This window comes from Panthera uncia, chromosome B4, assembly GCF_023721935.1.
Source record: "Panthera uncia isolate 11264 chromosome B4, Puncia_PCG_1.0, whole genome shotgun sequence".
NCBI lineage: Eukaryota > Metazoa > Chordata > Mammalia > Carnivora > Felidae > Panthera > Panthera uncia.
The window spans coordinates 41,791,296-41,813,566 of record NC_064809.1 but is presented as its reverse complement, the minus strand read 5'-3'; the positions used below and the strand labels follow the sequence as shown (position 1 = coordinate 41,813,566).

At 43.6% G+C, this 22,271-nt stretch overlaps 1 protein-coding gene across 4 annotated transcripts in view; it reads left to right on the top strand.

Annotated features, from left to right (window-relative positions):
• MFAP5 (microfibril associated protein 5) overlaps positions 1–22,271 on the top strand; it is a 47,622-nt gene that overhangs the window by 9,261 nt on the left and 16,090 nt on the right. For 2 of the 4 annotated variants that reach the window (XM_049627070.1, XM_049627067.1), the window contains exon 2: positions 17,287–17,592. The exons of 1 other annotated variant lie outside the window; for it this stretch is intronic. The gene's annotated coding sequence lies outside the window, so the exon portion shown is untranslated. Of the gene's footprint in view, positions 1–6,811; positions 6,918–17,286; positions 17,593–22,271 lie in introns of all 4 variants that reach the window. One more of the 4 variants, XM_049627069.1, reaches the window with a different exon arrangement.

Sequence of the window (22,271 nt, the reverse complement as noted above, 5' to 3'; positions counted from 1 at the left end):
GGAGGATAAGATGGCTGAAGGAAACAAAAGACATTAATGAACAGAGCAAAAGTAGCATTGGAAATGTAATTATGATAATTTCCAACTACTTAGGTTTAAAGAATGACGAGAGTAAAGAGCTGAGAAAGACATTACAGTGGCTGCAGTTTGAAATCATCAAAAATATGTAGTGTTTTGGCAACAAAGCAAAACTGGGATGCTCCCAACTGAAACTTCCCTCCCAGTCCACATCCAAGTTCAAAGTTAGGATGCATCTGTGTTTATCCTAGATCTAGAAGTTCTTAAGCCTAACTTAAATATTTCATTCCAGGTGTACGTCCCTATTAAATTTTGTTAACAACTGTATTAATAACAATAACCGTCTTTGGAATGAGGCAATAGAGTGTTTCAACACCCCTGCTTTTGGAATGTGTCATGCACTTCACATTATTATTCTAATCACCACAACGGTAATTCTCTAATCCTGTTCAATTAATCTCTGATCAAGACTGAATGTCCTTCCATTATGTCCAATAGCTTTCCTATCTAACAACAAGAACAAAACAAACCCTCTTTTTTCTCTTTTAAGAACTGTTAATGCTCCCGTTTGCTTAACTGTTAAGTTTTAAAATAGCCCCTGGTATAGCCAAAATATACCTGTAACATACATGTCATGATACACCGTGTCTAGAAAGAAACGAGAAAAACTAGGAACTATCTCACCAAGGTACAGGAAGAATTAGGGATACATAATGCCTATACCTGGAAGAATGTTACTTTTCTTTCCTCCCTCCTATCAAAGTTCTGTCTTTTCTAAGGAGGGAATTTCTATTGTTCAATCTTCTGCTTTGTCATTCTGCCTTTTCTTCAAATCTCCTTTTTTCTTTTCTCTTGCTGCTCTCTTCATGTCCATCTCACATTGCCCCCAAATTTCCTTCTAACTTTGTTGTGTCTTGGCTTAGGAAGCCAGACTTCCACTAAACTTTCAGAGCTGGAATCAGAACGGTGCATTTGGCAAAAAGTCAGTCACACATACCACAGAACCACAAACAAGCACTCTGACTGCAAAATCCTTTCAACAACACATCCCCGTTTCTTGCAGTCAGCAGTTCACACAGACCCATGATCTGAAATCAGCAACACATACATTCACATACATTCGGCATGCACATGGCCTCTGCAGTCAGCTCACAAAGACACAATATCTGCAGAAAGGTCTCTTGCACGCGGCATACGCAGCCAGTACATTCTCCTCCCCTTTCATAAGCTCTTCCTGACTGGCTCTTTCTCCCAGCCACCCCCTCCCCTCACGCTGCCGGGCAGTGGTTCCCCTCCTTTTCCTGCAGTTCTCCAAGTCGTAACTGCAGTGCTATCCATCACCCTCCCATCAGATCCTCAGGCAAAGCAATTGTTTCTTGAAGCCCTCCTTTCTCCTGACTGAGAACTTGCTCCAGCAAAGGGACCGGCAGAACAGACTCTCCTTCTGGAACAACACTGCAGACTGGTTCCTAGTGCCCTGACTTGTTTCTACGAAGCTTAATATTTTTTTTTTTTTTTTTTTTTTTTTTTTACCCTACTGAGCTTAACTTTGACATGGAAGCCTTGGGGAGAGGGCAGGAAGGAAAGAAGGAAAGAAAAAGAGGACGAGTAAAACAGAAAAGAGGGAACAAAGTGGAAAAGGGAAAGCCCTGGTAGAAATTTCAAGAAAGACAACTGGGACAAAAGCAGAGAAACAGACTTAAGAAGGAAACGGGAGAGCAGAGGAGGAGAGAGAAAATGGAGCAGGTGGGAAAGTAAAAGGAGAAAGAAAGAAACAAGATAAAAAGTACGGCAGATTAGTTCTAAGTTTCTCAAGCTTCTTGTTACCCAGTAAGTTACGGAGGTAACCCTAGAGGTAGGAGAGATTAGGAAAGGTTAAAAAGGGAATCAGTGATAAAGAGAATCTCCTCATGAGATTATATATTTTGAAATTTCCTAAAAAGACAAAAGAGACAGCCATCACATGTATCTGACTCAAGGAAGATTCAAACAACCAATGTGAAAGTATTCAGTGATGGAAATGCGTGGGTGGCTCAGTCCATGGAGCACCTGACTCTTGATTTTGGCTCAGGTCACGATCCCAAGGTCGTGGGATGGAGACCTGTGTTGGGCTCCATGCTGAGCATGGAATCTGCTTGAGATTCTCCCCACCCTCCTATCACTCTCCCCTCTACCTCACTCGTGCGCTCTCTCTCAAATTAAAAAGAAATAAAAAAATAAAAAGGAAGAAAATATTCGGTGATGGTTGGAGAAAAAGGACATTTGCATTTCAGTTAAAACAACTGATGAGATTTGTCACAAATAGGGGTACCTGGGTGGCTCAGTCGGTTGGGCTTCTGACTTTGGTTTAGGTCATGATCTCACAGCTCGTGAGTTGGAGCCCTGCTTTGGGTGGGCACTGTGCTGACAGCTCAGAGCCCAGATCCTTCTTGGGATTCTGTGTCTCCATTTCTCCCTGTCCCTCCCCTCGCTCATACTCTCTCTCTCTCTCTCTCTCTCTCTCTCTCTCTCTCTCTCTCAATTAAACACTAAAAAAATTTTTTTAAGATGTCACAAATATTGCCTTATTTGAGATGCACTAAAAATTTATCTGCTACCTATCTGAAATTCAAATTAATTTGACCATCCTATGTCTTATCTAGCAGTCATATCCTCAGAGGATTCTGGAAAACACTGGAGTCTGAGAAATATTTGGATAAAGTAAGAAGGACTGCATTTATTTATTTATTTACTTATTTATTTATTTACTTGCTTGCTTACTTACTTATTTAAGTACGCTTCACACCCAGTGTGGAGCCCAACGTGGGACTTGAGCTCACAGTAAGACCTCCATGAGTTGCTAAGTGAAGATTCTTACCCCCACCACGTATATACCAAATTGAAATCCCCAAAGAAGGAACACAAGCATCTTTCACGAGCACTGAATACTTTTGATGCGCTAAAGTTTGATAACCACCCATTTTCTCACAATTCTTCCCTGGAGCCCTTCCTACATCTGTATAAAATGTGTCAAATTCACTAAACAAGGGAGTCATTGGACTGAGGCTCTCCATAAGCAAACCAAAATCAGCCTGCAAATGTCTTAAGATTACAAAATTGAAAGCTAAGGACAGCCAATCCGAAACAAATAAACTTTAAGTGATTAAGCAATTAATTTCCTTGCTTTTTGCCTTTTCTCTAGAAAATTCTCTCCCAGAGTTTCTTTCTTTCTTTTTTTTTTTTAGTATTTATTTATTTTTGAGAGAGAGTGTGAGTGTGAGAGGGTCAGACAGAGAGAAAAGAGAGACGCAGAAGCTGACGTGGGCTCCAGGTTCTGACCTACCAGCAGCACAGAGTCCGATGCAGGTCTCGAACTCACAAACGACGAGATCAGACCTGAGCGGAAGTTGGAGGCTTAAACCGACTGAGCCACCCAGGTGCGCCCCTCCTAGGGGTTCTGTGGGTAGAGTACTCCTAACCACTTCCGGTTTGGTGCTGTCCCAATTCAAAAAACTTTTGTTCAAATAAACTCTTGGGGCACCTGGCTGGCTCTGTCAGTTAAGCATCAGGCTTTGGCTCAGGTTCTCACGGTTCTCATGGTTCGTGAGTTTGAGCCTCGCTTTGGGTGAGCTTGAGCTCCCCTTCTCTGTCTCTCTCTCTCCCCCCACCCTCTCTGCCCCTTGCTCACTCGTGCCCTCTCCCTCACAAAAATAAAACAAAATAAACTCTTAAAAATTTTAATATGCTTCACCTTATCTGTTAATAGTTATAGTGTTAGAAGAGGAAACCAAAGGAGGCCCCTGATAACCCCTAGGAGCAATGAGCTACCAGGTGTAGGTACCCAATGAGCTCACTTCTGGCAACCTGGACCTGGACAGTTGGAGGGCCCTCTTCCTCACCTTGTCTTTGTAATGTGCATTCTGCTTGCCTTCTCTTATTCCCAGAAGCTGCCCCAAGAACACAGCCTTGAGATCCAAATGTGTTAAGACCATCTGGACAGTAGATGTGACTAAACCCAGTTAAGACCTCTATACAAACATCTAAGATCTGGCAAATGGGTGCACAGATCTACTCATCCTGAGGCCACCCCAGACAAGCCTTAGAAGTACGTTCTCTTGCTTATAAAACCTGCCACTTACTGATCTGGAAAGGACTACCTCTTCGGCTTCTCCCTGCCTACTACCTACAGGACCAATTTTTAAACCAACAATTGGTGCACCAGCCAGGAGACCAAAAAAAAGAAAAAAATGCGCCTTGGGAAAGACGCATCTGGGTAGGAAATCCCACACCGGCCATTGACTTCCGTGTCATTGGGAGAGGTGGCTTCTATGTTAGATGTTTGTAGATCGCCATGTGAGTGCGATGACACCCTGAAAACAATGGCTGGTTTGATGTGCTTATTTAAGGAACCGCCTCGTAGGCTGCAACAAAGAGGGGGAATATAGTCTCCTGCGATGGACTGGCCCCCTCCTGGAGGCCGTTTAGCTGCCCCCCCCAGTACCCAACTAGAGACTGCAGCTCGAGTTAGAGTTGGAAGATGGGTTCTGGTGAGAGAAAGGCACGAAGCTGTCCACTGCTCTGCTAGCTTCGGGCATGGCTGACAAGGTGGGAGGGCAGAGTAATAATTTGGTAACCTTAGTGCCATTTACAAAGGCCAGGAGGGCACAGAATAAGGTCTGAGCGCCCTTTGACAAGGCCTGGCTGGGATGCTAAGAGGTGGAATCCCTGGGAAAGTGATGACAGCTGCAGAAGATGCTGTGGCGGTGAGGGGGTGGGGGTGGGGAAGGGATGAAATGCCCCAGGCTGTCAACCCTTAAAACAAAAAGAATTTAAGTAGCAATTATTCGAAAATGCCTAGGGCACAAACTTACATTCTTTCTCTGTCTCTTGAAATTGTAAATCTTATCATGTCTTTGAAATGTAAACACCCAGGAGATAACCAAAACACAGAGACTGAAGACAAAACAGGAGGGGGGAAGAAGCTTTGTAAAATACAGTGCTATAAAAATAAATTATTAAATAAAATGAGATACAGTGCTGTATAAGTTCCCTGGCCCCAAATCTAGCCTGTGGCCTCCGGAAGATCGCAGCAAATAGCATTAAGAAGCTTTAGCCATGTGAGTGAAGTAAAAGCCATCTGCTTTGGGGCGCCTGAGTGGCTCAGTCAGACTTCGGCTCAGGTCATGATCTCACAGTGTGGGTTTGAGCCCCACCGTCCTTCTTACTATGTCCTCACATGGTCTTTCCTCAGAGTAGTAAATTCGTGGTGTGTCTAGGGGCGCGTGGGTGGCTCATTCGGTTGAGCGTGTGACTTTGGCTCAGGTCACGATCTCACCATTTATGAGTTCAAGCCCCCGCTCGGTGCTGACAGCTCAGAGCCTGGAGCCTGCTTCTTATTCTGTGTCTCCCTCTGTCTCTCTACCCCTCCCCCTCTAGCGCTCTGTCTCTGTCTCAAAAATAAATAAACATTTAAAAAAATTAACAATTTATCTGTGTTGATGTATGTTGTGTCTATGTGATTTTTTTTTTTTTTTTTTTAACTCTGGAGGGTATTTGCCAAAATGGATTTATGAAAGACGCAAGGCTTGGGACATCTGGATGGCTCGGTCAGCTAAGCTTATGACTTCAGCTCAGGTCATGATCTCATGGCTGGAGAGTTGGAGCCCGGCGTCCTGGAGTCTGCTACAGATTCTGTCTCCCTCTCTGACCCTCCCTTGCTCCCTGCTCTGTGTGTGTGTGTGTGTGTGTGTGTGTGTGTGTGTCTCTCTCACTCAAAAATAAATACATATTTTAAAAAAAACACTTTTTTTTTTAATTTGAAAAGGGATATTAAAAGTACACTGGTACAAAATTAGAATTTGATTTCCTCTCTGTTAAAAGGACTTTTCACGATTTTTTTAAAGTAATGTCTACACCCAACATCAGGCTTGAACTCCTGCCCCTGAGATCAAGAGTGTCATGGTCCACGAACTGAGCCAGCCAAGCGTTCTAAAAGGACATTTTCTTAGATTTTTGATCTAATAAACTCTAAACAAAGCTTCTTCTTTATATAATACATAAAACTTTAATGTAATCTGCCAAGAAAACAAAGATTCTGTGTTTGTATTTAGCAGCTCTTTGATTTCCTAAGAAAATGGAGTCTTCTCTATTAAAAGAACTAGGATTTTTACAACTGTGCAATTTTTATTTTAAGCAATCTCTACACCAAATGTGGTGCTTTGAATTCACAACCCTGAGATAAAGAGTCATAGGCTCTACCAACTGAACCAACTTGGCGCCCCAACTATGTAAGTTTTTTGGGTATGTTATACTTCATGGGAAGCATGGAAAAAAATTATGCTAAACTTTAAGGTATTTTTATATAAAATTCCTAAAAATCTGATGTGTTGGCATGTTATCAGTCACAATTAAAAAATTTTTTTTTGTTTTATTTTAGAGAGAGAGAGAGAGAGAGAGAAAGTGGGGGAGGAGCAGAGAGAGTGAAAGACTCCCCAAGCAGGCCCCAACCTATCAACAGAGAGCCTGATGTGGGACTCAAACTCACAAACTGTGAGATCATGACCTGAGCTGACACCAAGAGCTGGACACTTAACCGACTGAGCCACACAGGCGATCCAATCAGTTGATAGGGAAAAATCTCCCAAAAGAAGGCCGATAGGACTGGTAGGGGAACTCCAGTCCTTGCCCAATGACTCCCCTCGCTCTTCTGGGTTTTTCTTCCCACCCCCTTGTCCCACCTGCCAAATTACTGTTAATGTGGAATGCAGAAGTAACATACTATAAATTGTCCCCTCTGCTTATGCTTGGGACTCAGACCTCCGGAGAATGACATCCTCTGAGCCCACCAGTGTGAAATAAACCTCCTGCCTTCCAAGATCTCCAACTGCCACTTGGTTCTTCTGCCGGGTGATCCAGACCAGGTCCTGTAACAAGTCATAATTTTTAAATGCATGTCACAGAAATAACCAAATTCTCTTGTTAATTGCATTATAATTAACTCTTATCAAATCTTTAACCATGGCTATTTTATTTATTATTTTTGAAAACATTTCTTTTTCTTTTTCTTTTCAATTTTTTTTAACATTTATTCATTTTTTGAGAGACAAAGAAAGAGCACAAGCAGGGGAGGGGCAGAGAGAGGGAGAACCCAGAATCCGAGGCAGGCTCCAGGCTCTGAGCTGTCAGCACAGAGCCCGATGCGGGGCTTGAACTCATGAAACGTGAGATCATGACCTGAGCCGAAGTCGGACGCTTAACCGACTGAGCCACCCAGGTGCCCCGAAAACATTTCTTTTTCTACCATGCCATTTTAAAATCTTTTGTGATTTGTAGATAGCTATGGTTTTACTCCAATGCTTTGGCAAACGTGTTCTTGCAAATGTGCTTCATCTTCAAGGAGATTCATGGAAGAGACTTTGAAAAGTACAGGTTTCTGATAACTAATATCAATTTGCCTTCATTTGGGAAGGACATAATGAACCTTTTTTTTTTTTACTTGTTTGTTTATTTTAATTCCAGTATAGTTAATAGTGTTATATCAATTTCAGGCATACAATATAGTGATTCAACAACTGCATACATTATTCAGTGCCATAATGCACCTTAAAAAAAAAAAAAGTTTATTTATTTATTTAGACAGAGACAGAGACATCAGGAGTGAGGGAAGGGCACAGACACAGGGAGAGAGACAGAGAATCCCATGCTGCCAGCACAGAGCCCGACGCAGGGCTCAAACCCACAAAGCCTGAAGATCACGACCTAAGCCAAAACCAAAAGTTGGACACCTAACCGACTGAGACACCCAGTGGCCCCCATGACGTACCTTTTTTTTTTTTTTAACGTTTATTTATTTTTGAGACAGAGCATGAATGGGGGAGGGTCAGAGAGAGGGAGACACAGAATCTGAAACAGGCTCCGGGCTCTGAGCTGTCAGCACAGGGGCCTGATGCGGGGCTCGAACTCACAGACCGCGAGATCGTGACCTGAGCCGAAGTCGGCGCTCAACCGACTGAGCCACCCAGGCGCCCCCCATAATGTACCTTTTAAATGCTTCCCAAGGCTACCTGCAGAGTCCCACTATATGTTGTAGGATGATAGCCCAAAAATTGTTCCTGTACTCCTTCCTGACATTAGCAAAATGGACCATGACGTTGAGGATACACTGTTAACACGGGAAGACTTTGCCTCTGCTCGAGGACATTCCTCAAGCTTTGCTGTACCGTCTGCTAGGGCAAAGATGAGCAGTGAATCCACAGAAAATTCAAGGCCCAGGCTCTACCATAAAGTTTTGGGTGTCATTTAGTTAGGTGAATGCATGTTGTCCTAGAAACTGTGTTTTATAAGATGCATGCCTCGGAAAGTAAAGGAGGTGCAAGCCTTTGTAGGAATGGGCGGTCGGTCAGAGGATTTTACTCCCCACCTGGTACGTCCATCCCTTATGCCACCTGGTAAAGAAAGGGCATATGTGGGATTGGGACCCAGAGCAGCAAGCTGCATTGACAAGGCGAAAATAGTGGGGAAGCAGATTACATCTCGAGACATATCCCGAGCAGGGCTACCCTTTGAATATGATGTATCTGCGACTTTTGGAAGGTCTGGGTCAGATACTGTGGCAGAGTCAGCAGAAGGGGAGAGTGCCCCTAGGATGTCGATCCAAGCTCTGGAAGGGGGCAAACATTTGATATGTCCCTAAAGGGAAAGAGGTCCTAGCAGTGTTCACATCACTCTTCCAGGTGGAGCCTCTCAGGAAGGAATGAACCCCAGCAGCCACGGAGTAAAATGATTCATGAGTGAGGCTTTGTGGGGTCAAGTGTGGAGGGATATCCGTATTTGCCTGCACAAGCCTGAGGCAGTCTTTGCTGCCTTCCATGTCCTGGCTCATAAGGCATGGATACCTCTGGCCATCAGGAAGGAAACAGATGTCCTGGCTTGGGTATGAGCCCTAGCACCTGACCCTTTAGTAGATACGGTATATTGATTGATTGGTTAATGCAGTAACAGCATGTCACCTGTGTTGTATATACGGCTCAAGGCAACCACCCAAAGGTCTGAGGCCACCCACTGGTGTTCCCAAATGGTGAGGGATTGACAAATTGATTATATGGGCCCCCTCACTCTGATTGAGGGTTTTAAATATGCCCTAGTTTGTGAGGACACTGCATCAGAACTAACCCATGCTTCCCCTTGTCGATACACACACCAGGCTGCCCCCATTAGGGGAATTACAGAAGCGGAGGGCCGTGTATGGACACTCTTCTCAGACAGTGATCGAGAGTCACATTGTAAAGGGCATGACATGTTAAGACGGGGCAAAAGATCATGACATTTGAATGGAGGTTCCATCGATACTGTAACCTACAAGCAGCAAGGTTCATACAGCAGGGTTCATACAAATGAAAGATGGAGTATGAAAATATCAGATTAAATTGCAAACAGGTGGGGCACGGGGGTGGCTCTGTCAGCTGAGCATCCGACTTCAGGTCAGGTCATGATCTCGCGGTTCTTGAGTTTGAGCCCCGCATCGGGCTCTCTGCTGACTGCTCGGAGCCTGGAGCCTGCTTCGGATTCTGTGTCTCCCCCTCGCTCTGCCCCCACACCCCCCCTCCCCGCTCACACTCTCTCTCTCTCTGTCTCTCTCAGAAATAAATAAACATTAAAAAAATGAACATGGTATGACAGCTACAGTTAAATAAAAAATTAAAAGATATTTAAGAAAATAAATAAATTGGAACAGGTTGTAACCTTGACTGGGAGGACTAAAGTACTGTCCTATTCTTTTTTTTTTTTTTTTTTTTCCAAGTGATCTGGACACTCAACCTGGGGTTTGAACTCACAATACCAAGATCAAGAATGGCATGCTCTACTAACTGAACCAGTCAGGCATCCCTGTCCTAAGCTTTAATACATTTGGATTATCAATCAGTAAGTCTTGTGGACCCATATGCCAGACTGGGGACCTCTGCCAAGGCACCCAATGCTGTGAAGGTATGGAAGGTGCCCAAAAAAAGGCCATCGTTGTGACTCTTACCATGGATCAAGTGCTACACTACTGAGAACACCAAGCCTCATCGTGCCTGAAAGGAATTATCTACTGCAATTTGCAATGGGACATCCCACTGGATGAGTGACTTCCTTGGCATCCCTGGGTGAGGGGACACTACTCCATCCCCACTGGGATCCCACTGACCCGCTGCAAGCCAGACCTGTTGAAATCTATCACTAACATCATACTTAATAGCGATATACTGGACAGTTTCTCACTATGATCATGAACAAGGCAAGGATATTTCATCTCGTCCCTGCTTTTCTACATCATACTGGAAGTCTAGCTAATGCAATTAAAAAAAAAAAAAAAAGGAAAGATGAGGTGAACAGATTGAGAAGGAAGAAATAAAGCTGTCTTCATTTGTAGATGATGTGGTCATCAACGTAGAAAATCATAAAGAAATGACCAGGAAAAAAAAAAAACAACCCTCCTCAAACTAACGGGGGACTACAGCAAGTTTGCAGAATACAAAAATTATACAAAATTCAATCATTTTTAATTTATTCATTAAAAATTTTTTTGTGGTTTATTTATTTTGAGAGAGAGATAGAGAGAGCACAAGCAGGGGAGGAGCAGAGAGAGGGAGAGAGACAGAGAGAATCCCAGGCAGGCTCTGCACTGTCAGCATGGATCCCGACGCAGGGCTCAAACTCATGAACCGTGAGATCATGATCGAGAATCGCCTGCTTAACAGACTGTGCCACCCAGGCACCCTGAACAAGTGGGATTTGAAATTGAAACCAGAATACCATTTACATTAGCACCTGAACAGAAAAGCTTCTGTGTCTTCTCTCCTCCCAATACTTCTGATACCAACTGGGTGGGGTGATTTCCCTCCTTCATGAATTCTCATACACCAGCTGGGCCCCCTACAGTTCAATTCAATTCTGACCCGATCTCCCTGGAGGTCGCGTCAGATCCTACAAGTCAGGGGCTCAGTTCCATAAGACCACTCCCATCTCAGACATCAATCGCAACTCCTGCCTCCCGTACTCCTGTCTAACAGCTGTAAATCACAGGTCCCTCGTTGCCTTCAATAACTTGGCTAGAATGGCTCACAGAACTCAAGCAAGGGTTTTACTCACTATTAGCCATTTATTATAAAGGCCACAGCTCCGGAGCAGCCAAATGGTAGGATGCACAGGGCAAGGTATGAGGTGGGTGCACATGGCTTCCATGTCGCCTCAGGCCACACTGCCCGCTCAGCACTTGAATGTGCTTGCTAACACAGAAGCTCTTCAAATCGCTTTGCTTAGGTTTTGTACGGAGGTTTCATTACATGGGGGTAGCTGCTTAGTTCCAGCACTCGGATCGCGTGGTTACTTGCCCTGGCAACCAGCACCCGATCCGAGGCTATCCTGGCAGCCCCCCACCACCAGGCATCTCGTGAGCATACAAAAAGACGCTGATCGGGGAGCCTGGGTGGCTCAGTCGGTTAAGCAGCCAACTTCAGCTCAGGTCATGATCTCGCGGTCCGTGAGTTTGAGCCCCACGTCGGGCTCTGTGCTGACAGCTCAGAGCCCGGAGCCTGTTTCAGATTCTGTGTCTCCCTCTCTCTGACCCTCCCCCGTTCATGCTCTGTCTCTCCCTGTCTCAAAAATAAATAAACGTTAAAAAAAATTTTTTTTAATAAAAAACAAAAAGACGCTGATCGATTCCAAGTGTTTTAGGAAACATAGGTGAGGAGGGGAGACTAAATACATATATTACATTGTATGGAAACTAATTTGACAATAAATTTCATATAATAAAAAAATAAAAATAAATAAAATAAATAAATACATATAGTACTTAGACTGTCACAGCACCCCAAAAGGTGAAATAGGTATATAAAAAAAAACTTTTTTAATGTTTATTTTTGAGACAGAGACAGACAGAGCGTGAGCAGGGGAGGGGTAGAGGGATGAAATACTTCTATATAAATCTGAGAAAACATAAGGGGAAGAATTACAAAACTCTGAAAAAAAAAAATCAAAGAACTAAATGGATGCGATATTCTATGTTTGTGGGCAGGAAGACTCAATATTATCAAGATGTCAGTTCTTTCCAACTTGGTATATAGACTCAATGCAATCTCTCCCGGCAAGTTGTTATGTGGGTATCGACAAACTGAGTCTAAAGTTTATAGGCAGAGACAAGAGACCCAAAACAGCCCATACACTATCCAAAGAGAAACACAAAGTTGGAAGACCGACACCACTTGACTTTAAAACGAACTATAAAGCTACAGTAATCAAGACAGTGCAGCACTGGCAAAAGAATAGACAAATACATCAAAGGAACAGAAGGGAGAGCTCAGAAATAGACCCACATAGATATGGTCAGCTGATCTTTGGCAAAGGAGCAAAGGGAATACAATGGATCAAAGACACTCTTTTCAACAAATCATGTGGAACAGTAGGACCTCCACATTAAATTTAAAAAAAAAAATATATATATATATATGAGCTCACAGCCTTCTCAAAAATAAACTCAAATGCATCATAGACCTAAAACCCAAAACTGTGAAACCCCTAGAAGATAACAGATGACTATGGGCACGTAGATGACTTTTTTAGATATAACATCAAAGTCATGATCCATGAAAGAAATTATAAGCTGGACCTCATTAAAATCCCGATCTTTTGCGCAGCAGAAGACAATATCAAGAGACAAAGAAGACAAGCCACAGATGGGAGAAAGTATTTGTTGAAGGCATGTCTGATAAAGGACTGTGATCCAAAGTATATAAACTCTTAAAATTCAACAATAAGAAAATGAAGAACCTGATTTAAAAATAGGCAAAAACCCCGACCATGCACCCTATCAGTGGAGGCACCAGGTGCTAAATAGAAATATGAAAAACTCTCCACGCCATGTGTCATTACAGAAATGTGAATTAAACACAATGAGATGTCACTACAAGGATTTAGAGCAACAAGAACTCTTGTTCATTGCTGGAGGGAATGCAAAATGGTACAGTCACTCTGGAAGACAGTTTACTGGTTCTTTATAAAAGTAAATACACGTGGGGCGCCTGGGTGGCTCAGTCAGTTGCGCCACCGACTTCGGCTCATGTCATGATCTCGCGGTCCGTGAGTTCGAGCCCCGCGTCAGGTCCTGTGCTGACAGCTCGGAGCCTGGAGCCTGCTTCGGATTCTGTGTCTCCCTTTCTCTCTGCCCCTCCCCCGATCATGCTCTGTCTCTGTCTCAGAAATAAACAAACATTAAAACAAAAAAGTAAATACACTCATGCCATCTGATCAATTAATTAAGCTCCTTGGTATTTACCCAAAGGAAAAGCTTACGTCCACCCAAAACACTGCACACGGATGCTCAGAGCAGCTTCGTTCATAATTGCCCAAACTTGGAAGAGACCTCAGTAGGTGAACAGGTCATGAAATTGCTTACATCTGGAACACGGATTATTGCACAGCACTAGAAAGAAAAGCGCTATCACAAAAAAAGCATGAAAGAAACTTAAAGGTATATTACTAAGTGAGAGAAGCCAATCTGAAATGGCTACATCCTTTATGATTCCAACCATATATATTCTGAAAATGACATAACTATAAGGCAGTAAAGGTCAGTTGACAGAGCTTAAAGGGGAGGGTGGGATAAATAGGCAGAGCATTTTAGGGGCACCTGGGGGGGCTCAGTTGGTAAAGCGTGACCTCAGGGTCATAAGTTCAAGCCACGTTGGATGTACAGCTTACTTTAGGAGAAAAATAGACCATTTATAGGGTAGTGAAATAGAATGATATTCTAATGGTGGATACATACCCTGATACATTTGTCAAAACCCACAGAATTTAAAACAGTAAGAGTGAACCCTAAGGTTAACTCTGGACTTTGGGCGATGATGTGTCCACGTAGATTCATCAGTTGTAACAAATGCACCACTTTGGTAGTGGTGGAGGACGTAGGTGTATGGGTCGGGGGGGGGGCGGTAATATAGGAATTCTCTGTACCTTTCACTCAATTTTGTTGTGAACATAAAACTGCTCATCTGGGAGACAGAGAGAGAAAGAAAGAGAAGGAAGGAAGGAAGGAAAGCAAGGGAAGGAGGGAAGACAGGGAAGGAAGGGAGGAAAAGGAAGGGAAGGAAGGAAGAGAAGGAAGAGAAAAGCAGTGGGCTCAAGTTGGAGCATGTTTCTCTGGCCATCCTAGAATTACTGGGGCTGGAATTAGCTGGGTTCATGGGGATCATGCTCTTCAAAAACATGCCTGTCATTTAAGAGACTCTATCTTATTTGCACCCAGTAACTAACCATTCCACTTTTTTTTTTTTTTTTTTTTTTTTTAAGTAATCTCTAGGCCCTGGGGCATCTGGCTGGCTCAGTCTGTGGAACATGGGACTGTTGATCTTTGGGCTATAAGTTCAAGCCCCACATGGGGTGTAGACTTTACTTAAAAATAATATCTTTTAAAAAATAATAAAGTAAGCACTAAGTCCAATGGGACTTGAACTCACGACCCTGGAGATCAAGAGTTGTGTGCTCTATGGGGCGCCTGGGTGGCTCAGTCGGTTAAGCAGCCGACTTCGACTCCGGTCATGATCTCACAGTCCGTGAGTTAGAGCCCCGCATCGGGCTCTGTGCTGACAGCTCAGAGCCTGGAGCCTGCTTCAGATTCTGTGTCTCCCTCTCTCTCTGCCCCTCCCCTGTTCATGCTCTGTCTCTCTCTGTCTCAAAAATAAATAAATGTTAAAAAAAAAAAGAGTTGTGTGCTCTACCGACTGGGCCAGTCAAGTGCTTTAATCGGTCTGGCATCTGAAGCAGACATTGCTACTGATGAAAATCAGTATCGCTTGGATCAAATCACTTGTTTCTTCATATGTCAGGGTATAAAGAAAGTTCAGGATCACTTCTCTTTCCCACTAAATTATTGATTCCTTGAATGTAGGAACTGTGACTGATTTATCTTTTTGTTGTTGTTGTTGTTAGTATGTAATTTCTACACCCAACATGGGACTCGAACTCATGACCCTAAGGTCAAGAGTCACATGCTCTACTGACTGAGCTGGCCAGGTGTCCCTGATTCATCTTTTTAAAAATTTTATTTTTATTTTTAGAGAGAGATTGCAAGCAGGAGAGGACAGAGGGAGGGACAGAGAGATAATCTCAAGCAGGCTCCACACTCAGCACAGAACCCAAGGCGGGGCTCGATCACACAACCCTGGGACCACAACCTGAGCCAAAATCAAGAGCCAGAAGCTCCACTAACTGAGCCACTCAGGCACTGCCCTGCCCCACCTCCCCCCGCCGAATCATCTTTTTTAATTACTAGTACTTAGTGAAGTGCCTGGCGTTGAGAAACCAACCAGAATATACATGAAGTACAGTTCTGATTCATTAGGAATCTTCCTTCCCATCAGGCCTAGCTCGAGTTGTGCTAGAAGAACACCAACAGTCAGTTGTAATAGTAAATGCGATGCCAGAAAAACCAACAGAAGTGCCTAGTCTAAAGAAGCTATTTGCTGCCCCCTTGTGACCAGTTTTAGGAAATACAGCCTCTCCCCTTCACACTCCACACTTCTTTCCGATGCGCAGAAACGGAGTCTCTGTGCTTGGTTTGGGGCATACAACAGTAACACTCCTCTGTCCACATGGAGCCACTCATTGTAGCGGAGACACTCGGGAAAACAATCCAAAGGAGATAATACCCAACCTGAGTTATAAAGGATGAGGAGAAACCAGCCAGCTGAACATAAAGATCTTGGGAAAGTAAGGATTACGGTGGAGGTTGGCAAATCGAATGTAGTTTTTCAGAAGTGCAAGTAATTCAGTACAGGTGGAAAGCAAGGCAGGAAGTCACTAGCATGGGTGGATTGGAGCAGTGGTGATGAGAGATTTTAAAAAATGAATAGTCATGTATGCATACTAAGAATTTCTATCCGTATACTGAAGATGAGGAATCTTGAAAGTCTTTACGCCAAAAAGTGACTTAATCTGACCAGCGCTAGAAATTCTACTCTTGGCGTTTTGGGTTATGACTAAGGGCGGTGGTGCGGAGGGACACTCCAACTGAGGGTAAGGGCTGGGCTGAACTGAAGTGGTGATGGAAATAATGGACAGAACGGATAGTTCTGAAAGATTAAGAAAGTAAGATCAATAGGATTTTGAAAACAAAGAGTGGGTGGGGAGGAGTCAGAGTGAAGGAGGTCACCTGGGAGGGGGCCTTCGAATGGCAGAAAGAGCAGTGGAGTCTCTTGGTAGTCACTCCTAAAAGCTCAGCCTACAGTCTATTCCTCAGCTTTGTCTCTTGTTGCTTAAATGATTCCATTAAAGCCTGACGGACTCAGGGTGCCTGTGGGACCTCCAAACAGAGATGTGCTGTTGCACATTCAGATGCAGAGCTCAGGAGACAAGTAGATTAGACTCGGGTGTGGATCTGGGAACATCAGCCGAATGATGGAAAATAAAGACAGGAGCGAATGGGACTCATGAGGGATTCAGTGTAGTAAGAGGGATGGCCGGGGCAAGAACCCTGAAAACTACCAGAGAACAGAAGAAAAAGAAATGTAAAAGAACACTGAAGGGAGCAGAGAAAAACAAAGAGACGTGGTGTCATAGATGCCAAGGGAAGAGAATATCTCAACAGAGAGGATAGGTCAGCAGGGCCTAGTGGTACAGAAATCAAGAAAATGAGAATGCAGTTCATCTACAATACTGAGCATCAAAGAGGACCTTGGGGGGGGGGGGGTGGCCTTCCTTAGCATTGTGAAGACAAGTGAATTAGCTTTCCAGGAAAGAGCAAAATACAAATGTTTCCTGTTGAGCACCTACCTGGGCTGTTGAAAAGATTCTCTGTAACCTCAGAGGCACTGTGATAGATCAGAGATGGCTACACATTGTTTGCCAATCCTCCTATGAAAAGGTGGAATCTGTTGCCCCTTCCTTAAAATTGGAACTGACCCTGTAGATTTGTTTTCACCAATAGAATGTAGGAGAGGGATGGGGCGCCTGGGTGGCTCAGTCGGTTAAGCGCCGACTTCAGCTCAGGTCACGATCTCTCGGTCTGTGAGTTGGAGCCCCACGTCAGGCTCTGGGCTGATGGCGCAGAGCCTGGAGCCTGCTTCCGATTCTGTGTCTCCCTCTCTCTCTGCCCCTCCCCCGTTCATGCTCTGTCTCTCTCTGTCTCAAAAATAAATAAAACGTTAAAAAAAAAAAATTAAAAAAAAAAAAAAGAACGTAGGAGAGGGAGAGCAAGTAATTTCCCAGGCTGACCCTTAAAAGAGCTCCACTTTTTTCTTCGTTTCTCAGAATTCTCCTTCTCAACACATGGCTACGCTTTTGCAACCCAGATGAGTCAGGCGTCAACACTACAAGGAAGAGAACTGTTGCCCACAACCCTGTCACAGACTCCTGTGGGCAGCTAGCATCCGCTGGCCGTTGGATCGAGGCCATTCTGGATCTTTCTGGCCAACACCATGGAAAGCAGACTTACCACCTGATGACCATATAAAATCAGGGAAAACAATGAATTGTTGCTTTCAATCACTAAGTTTGGCATGGTTTATTAAACCATACTTTGAAGGGAACTGGGGAGAAGGATCTTCAAGTGGAAAGGTATGAACGGTTCATGCTCACTGATCAGTATGCAGTGTTTGAAAGAGCAGCAATGAACCACCCTCAGGATGGTTCACAGAGCCTCTTTCACTCTTAGTCTAGGAAAGCTGCAGGACACCTGGCTGGCTCAGGCTGTAAGGCCTGTGACTCTTTTTTTTTTTTTTAATTTTTTTTTTTTAACATTTATTTATTTTTGAGACAGAGAGAGAGCGTGAACAGGGGAGGGTCAGAGAAAGAGGGAGACACAGAATCTGAAACAGGCTCCAGGCTCTGAGCTGTCAGCACAGAGCCCGACGTGGGGCTCGAACCCACAGATGGCGAGATCATGACCTGAGCCGAAGTCGGATGCCTAACGGACTGAGCCACCCAGGCGCCCCAAGCCTGTGACTCTTGATCTCAGGGTTGTGGGTTCAAGCCCCACACTGGGTGTGGAGCCTACTTAAAAGTTACAGTTTAAGAAAAAGGGTGGGTGGGGTGCCTAGGTGGCTCAGTCCGTTGAGCATCAGACTTTGGCTCAGGTGGTGATCTCGAGGTTCGTGGGTTCGAGCCCCGCATCGGGCTCTGTGCTGACAGTTCAGAGCCTGGAGCCTGCTTCAGATTCTGTGTCTCCCTCTCTCTCTGACTCTCCCCAGCTCATGCTCTGTCTCTCTGCCTCAAAAGTAAACAAACATTAAAAAAAAATTTTTTTTAAGGTGTGGGTGACCCCGCTGAACAATAAGCGAATTCCAATTTTCCTGTGAGTAGATTCAGTTCCAACATTAACGGCCATCCAATCCATCATTCTGTTTCTAGAAATATATGAACCTAAATCACTAAAAAAATTCTATCTGTGAAGAAGGAACTTCCATAGCTTTCCTTCAAAATTGTAAGCAGTGTAATAGCAAAATATTATCCATTTTATTTCTAGTATGTTTCAAATGTCTATAACAGAATAGCTGGAGTATAGAAAGTTCTCCCTGTTTGTTAAATGAATAAATACATTTTATTTTTCTTAATTATTTTTTAAGATTTTTTTTAAAGTTTATTTATTTTGAGAGAGAGAGAGAGAGAGAGAGCGGGGGTGGGGGGGGTGGGGAGGGGAGAAGAGAAGGAATCCCAAACAGGCTTTGTGCTGTCAGCATGGAGCACGACATGGGGCTGGATGTCATGAACCGTGACATCATGACCTGAGCCAAAATCGAGAGTCAGACACAGCCGACTGAGCCACCCAGGCACCCCTTAAGATTTTATTCATAAGTAATCTCTATACCCAGCAAGGGGCTCAAATCTACAACCCTGAGATCAAGAGTCACATGCTCTACTGACTAAGCCAGGTGCCTCAAATTGTTTCTTTCTTTTTTCATGGCCTACATTTCAAGTAAATTATAGTACTAAATTATATGAATCATTAGTAGTGAATATTAAAGGATAATTCTGTGGTTTCCACATGAGTTCTGTCTCTTGGACCCTGTTTCTCCCCCCTGTTTTCCTTCTTACTACGTCTCTTCCTTTTCTTCTGTCCCCTCTGTTATCTGTTGTTTCTTTTCATCTCTCTCCTTTCTCTATGCTTTCTTATGAATGTGTTAATTTCAAAAGAAGTATAATCATACTTTTTAGCACAGCACCTAGCATATGGTAAATGTTCCATAAACATTAGCCATTACTACTAACTAGTGTATAATAATGGCTAATGCAGGGGCGCCTGCGTGGTTCAATTGGTTAAGTGTCTGACTTCAGGTCACGATGATCTTGCGGGTTTGTGAGTTTGAGTCCCGCGTCGGGCTCTGTGCTGACAGCTCAGAGCCCGGACCCTGCTTCAGATTCAGTCTCTGTCTCTCTGTGCCCCTCCCTGCTCAGGCTCTATCTCTCTCTTTCTCAAAAATGAACAGTTAAGGGGCGCCTGGGTGGCTCAGTCGGTTGGGCATCCGACTTCGGCTCAGGTCACGATCTCGCGGTCCGTGAGTTCAAGCCCCGTGTCGGGCTCTGTGCTGACAGCTCAGAGCCCGGAGCCTGTTTCAGATTCTGTGTCTCCCTCTCTCTCTGACCCTCCCCGTTCATGCCGTCTCTCCCTGTCTCAAAAATAAATAAACGTTAAAAAAAAATAAAATAAAATAAACAGTTAAAAAATATTTAAAAAATGGTGAATGCATAATAATGGCTAATTTAGTCTTTCACACAATTGTATCAACATTATAATACATTATTATATACTATATACAGGGAGAAATATCTAAATATTATATTCATATGTTAGATAAGATGGTTATGTATTATAGTATAGGACATATCAATGATCTATGTAGCAGCTTAAAACAGCAAACATTTATTTTCCCAAAGCTGGTGTTGGTTAGGAATACAAGAACAGCTTAGTTGCGTACCTCTGGCTCAGAATCTCCCAAGGCTGTAGTCAAGGCGTTGGCTGGAGCTGCAATCTTCAAGGTCCAATTGAGGGAAGATCTACTTCCAAGTTCATTTATATGGCTCTTAGAGTTCTGGGGCTGCTGACTATTGGCTAGAGATATCCCTTCTTTCACAAGAGCATTTCTATAGAGTAGCTCACAGCATGGCAGCTGGCTTTGTTCAGAGCAAATAAGCAAGCCAGAGATCAAAAGGGAACACTAATGTTAGAAGCCAGAGTCTTTGTAATCTCATCTGGAAGGTACTACTGAGCCTTTGCTGCGTTCTATTCGCTACTGGTCCTTACATCCAACCCACACTCAAGGGGGAAAAGAATAGAAGGGAGGAATCATCACTGGAGGCCATCCTGCAGGCCAGGCTGCCTAGCACATATTATCTAGAATATATATACATATAAATCATAAATCTCCCAAACTTAATAATTATATTAGCAATTATTAATAATTATATACGTTGAATTTTCCTGTTTTCTTCCGATATTTGCATAGTCCAGACTTTTTTTTATTTTTTAACGTTTATTTATTTTTTGAGGAGGGGAGGGGGAAGGGGCAGAGAGAGAGAGGGAGAGAGAATTCCAAGCAGGCTCCATAGAGCAGATCCCGACACGGGGCTCACACAAACTGTGTGATCATGACTTGAGCCAAAAACGAGGCTCGGATGCTTAACTGACTGAGCCACCCAGGCACCCCTGTTTTATTTGTTTTCCGATGGGTAGAATGGGAAGATGGAAACTTAACAGAATCCTGAACCTGGATCAAGCATTCTACATCATTTCACATTTGCATGGTTAAGACAGCATGGCCTACAATGCAAGACCACCAGTATCATCAGAAAATTTACATCAACCAGAGCGATGGGACAGACGCGCTATTGCAGATATAAGTTAAACGTTTTATTATGAGTTAACGGCACTGAAGGAAAACGACATGTTTTCCATACACTGATTTTACAGCCTCCCTGCCAAAATTCCTTTGTTTCTAGAGTAGCTGTTGCCCAATTTATAGGCCTATTTCTGTTTGCTCTATTTGCCTCTGATCACTTCAATACATTGGCTATTTGTTCCACTTGCTATACTCCTTGTGAATTCTCTAACTAGTTACTTCTCTAGAATTCTATCCTCTCTACATATTGGCATTTGACTCATTTTTTGAAATGTTTTACATAGAAATAGCAATTTTACTATTTTAAGTCTTCATCTCAATCCAATTCGAATGACCAAATTTTGATTTTATTTAAATTTATTAAAAAAATTTTTTTTTAACATTTATTTATGAGACAGAGAGAGACAGAGCATGAATGGGGGAGGGTCAGAGAGAGAGGAAGACACAGAATCTGAAACACGCTCCAGGCTCTGAGCTGTCAGCACAGAGCCCGACGCGGGGCTTGAACTCACAAGCTGTGAGATCATGAACTGAGCCGAAGTCGGACACTCAACCGACTGAGCCACCCAGTCGCCCCAAATTTTGACTTTTTAAAATAACGTTATGTATGTATGTATTTATTTATTTATTTTGAAAGAGAGAGCTCAGTGATTGAGGGGGAGGGGCAGAGAGAAAGGGGGAGAGAGAGAGAGAACCCCAAGCAGGCTGTGAGCTGTCAGCGCAGAGCCCAACATGGAGCTGGCTCCCACGACACGGGAAATCATGACCTGAGCCAAAATCAAGAGTCTGGTTAACGGACTGAGCCACCCAGGTGTCCCCAAAGTTTGCTTCTTAGATGCTAATCATTCTACCTGCCAGGGATGAGTAAGACTTCACCTCTGCAATCAAGGAACTGGAAATAAATACAAAGGTAGCTCAGTAGAGAGAATGATAAGCTCTTGAGAGGCAGGGGGTGCCTGGCTGGCTCAGTCTGTAGAGCATGCAACTCTTAATCTCTTGGTCATGAGTTCAAGCCCCACGTTTGGATGCATAGCTTACAGTAAAAAAAAAAAAAAAAAAAAAAAAAAAAAAATTCTTCAGAAGAAGAGGAGACCAGAAAAGGTTTCTGGGAAGAGGCAGAGTCTAACCTGGGCTTTGATGTACACATGAGCATTTACTGACTGGGACTGGGAAAGGATATTTCATAAAGGAAGGAACAGAAAGTGCAAAGCGCAGAGGCATGAGGTGTTACAGCAAGTATGGGTTATTAATGAGTGGGAAGTTGTCTGAGGATGCACGTTTCCTAGCTTCTAACTCCTGCACTGAGTCCATCGTTTAAGTTGGGCTGTTACTAGTTTATTGCTTCATTCCTCCGCACACATTGCTCTCTGCCTTTCCTCCCTCCCCACCTCGTATAACCCT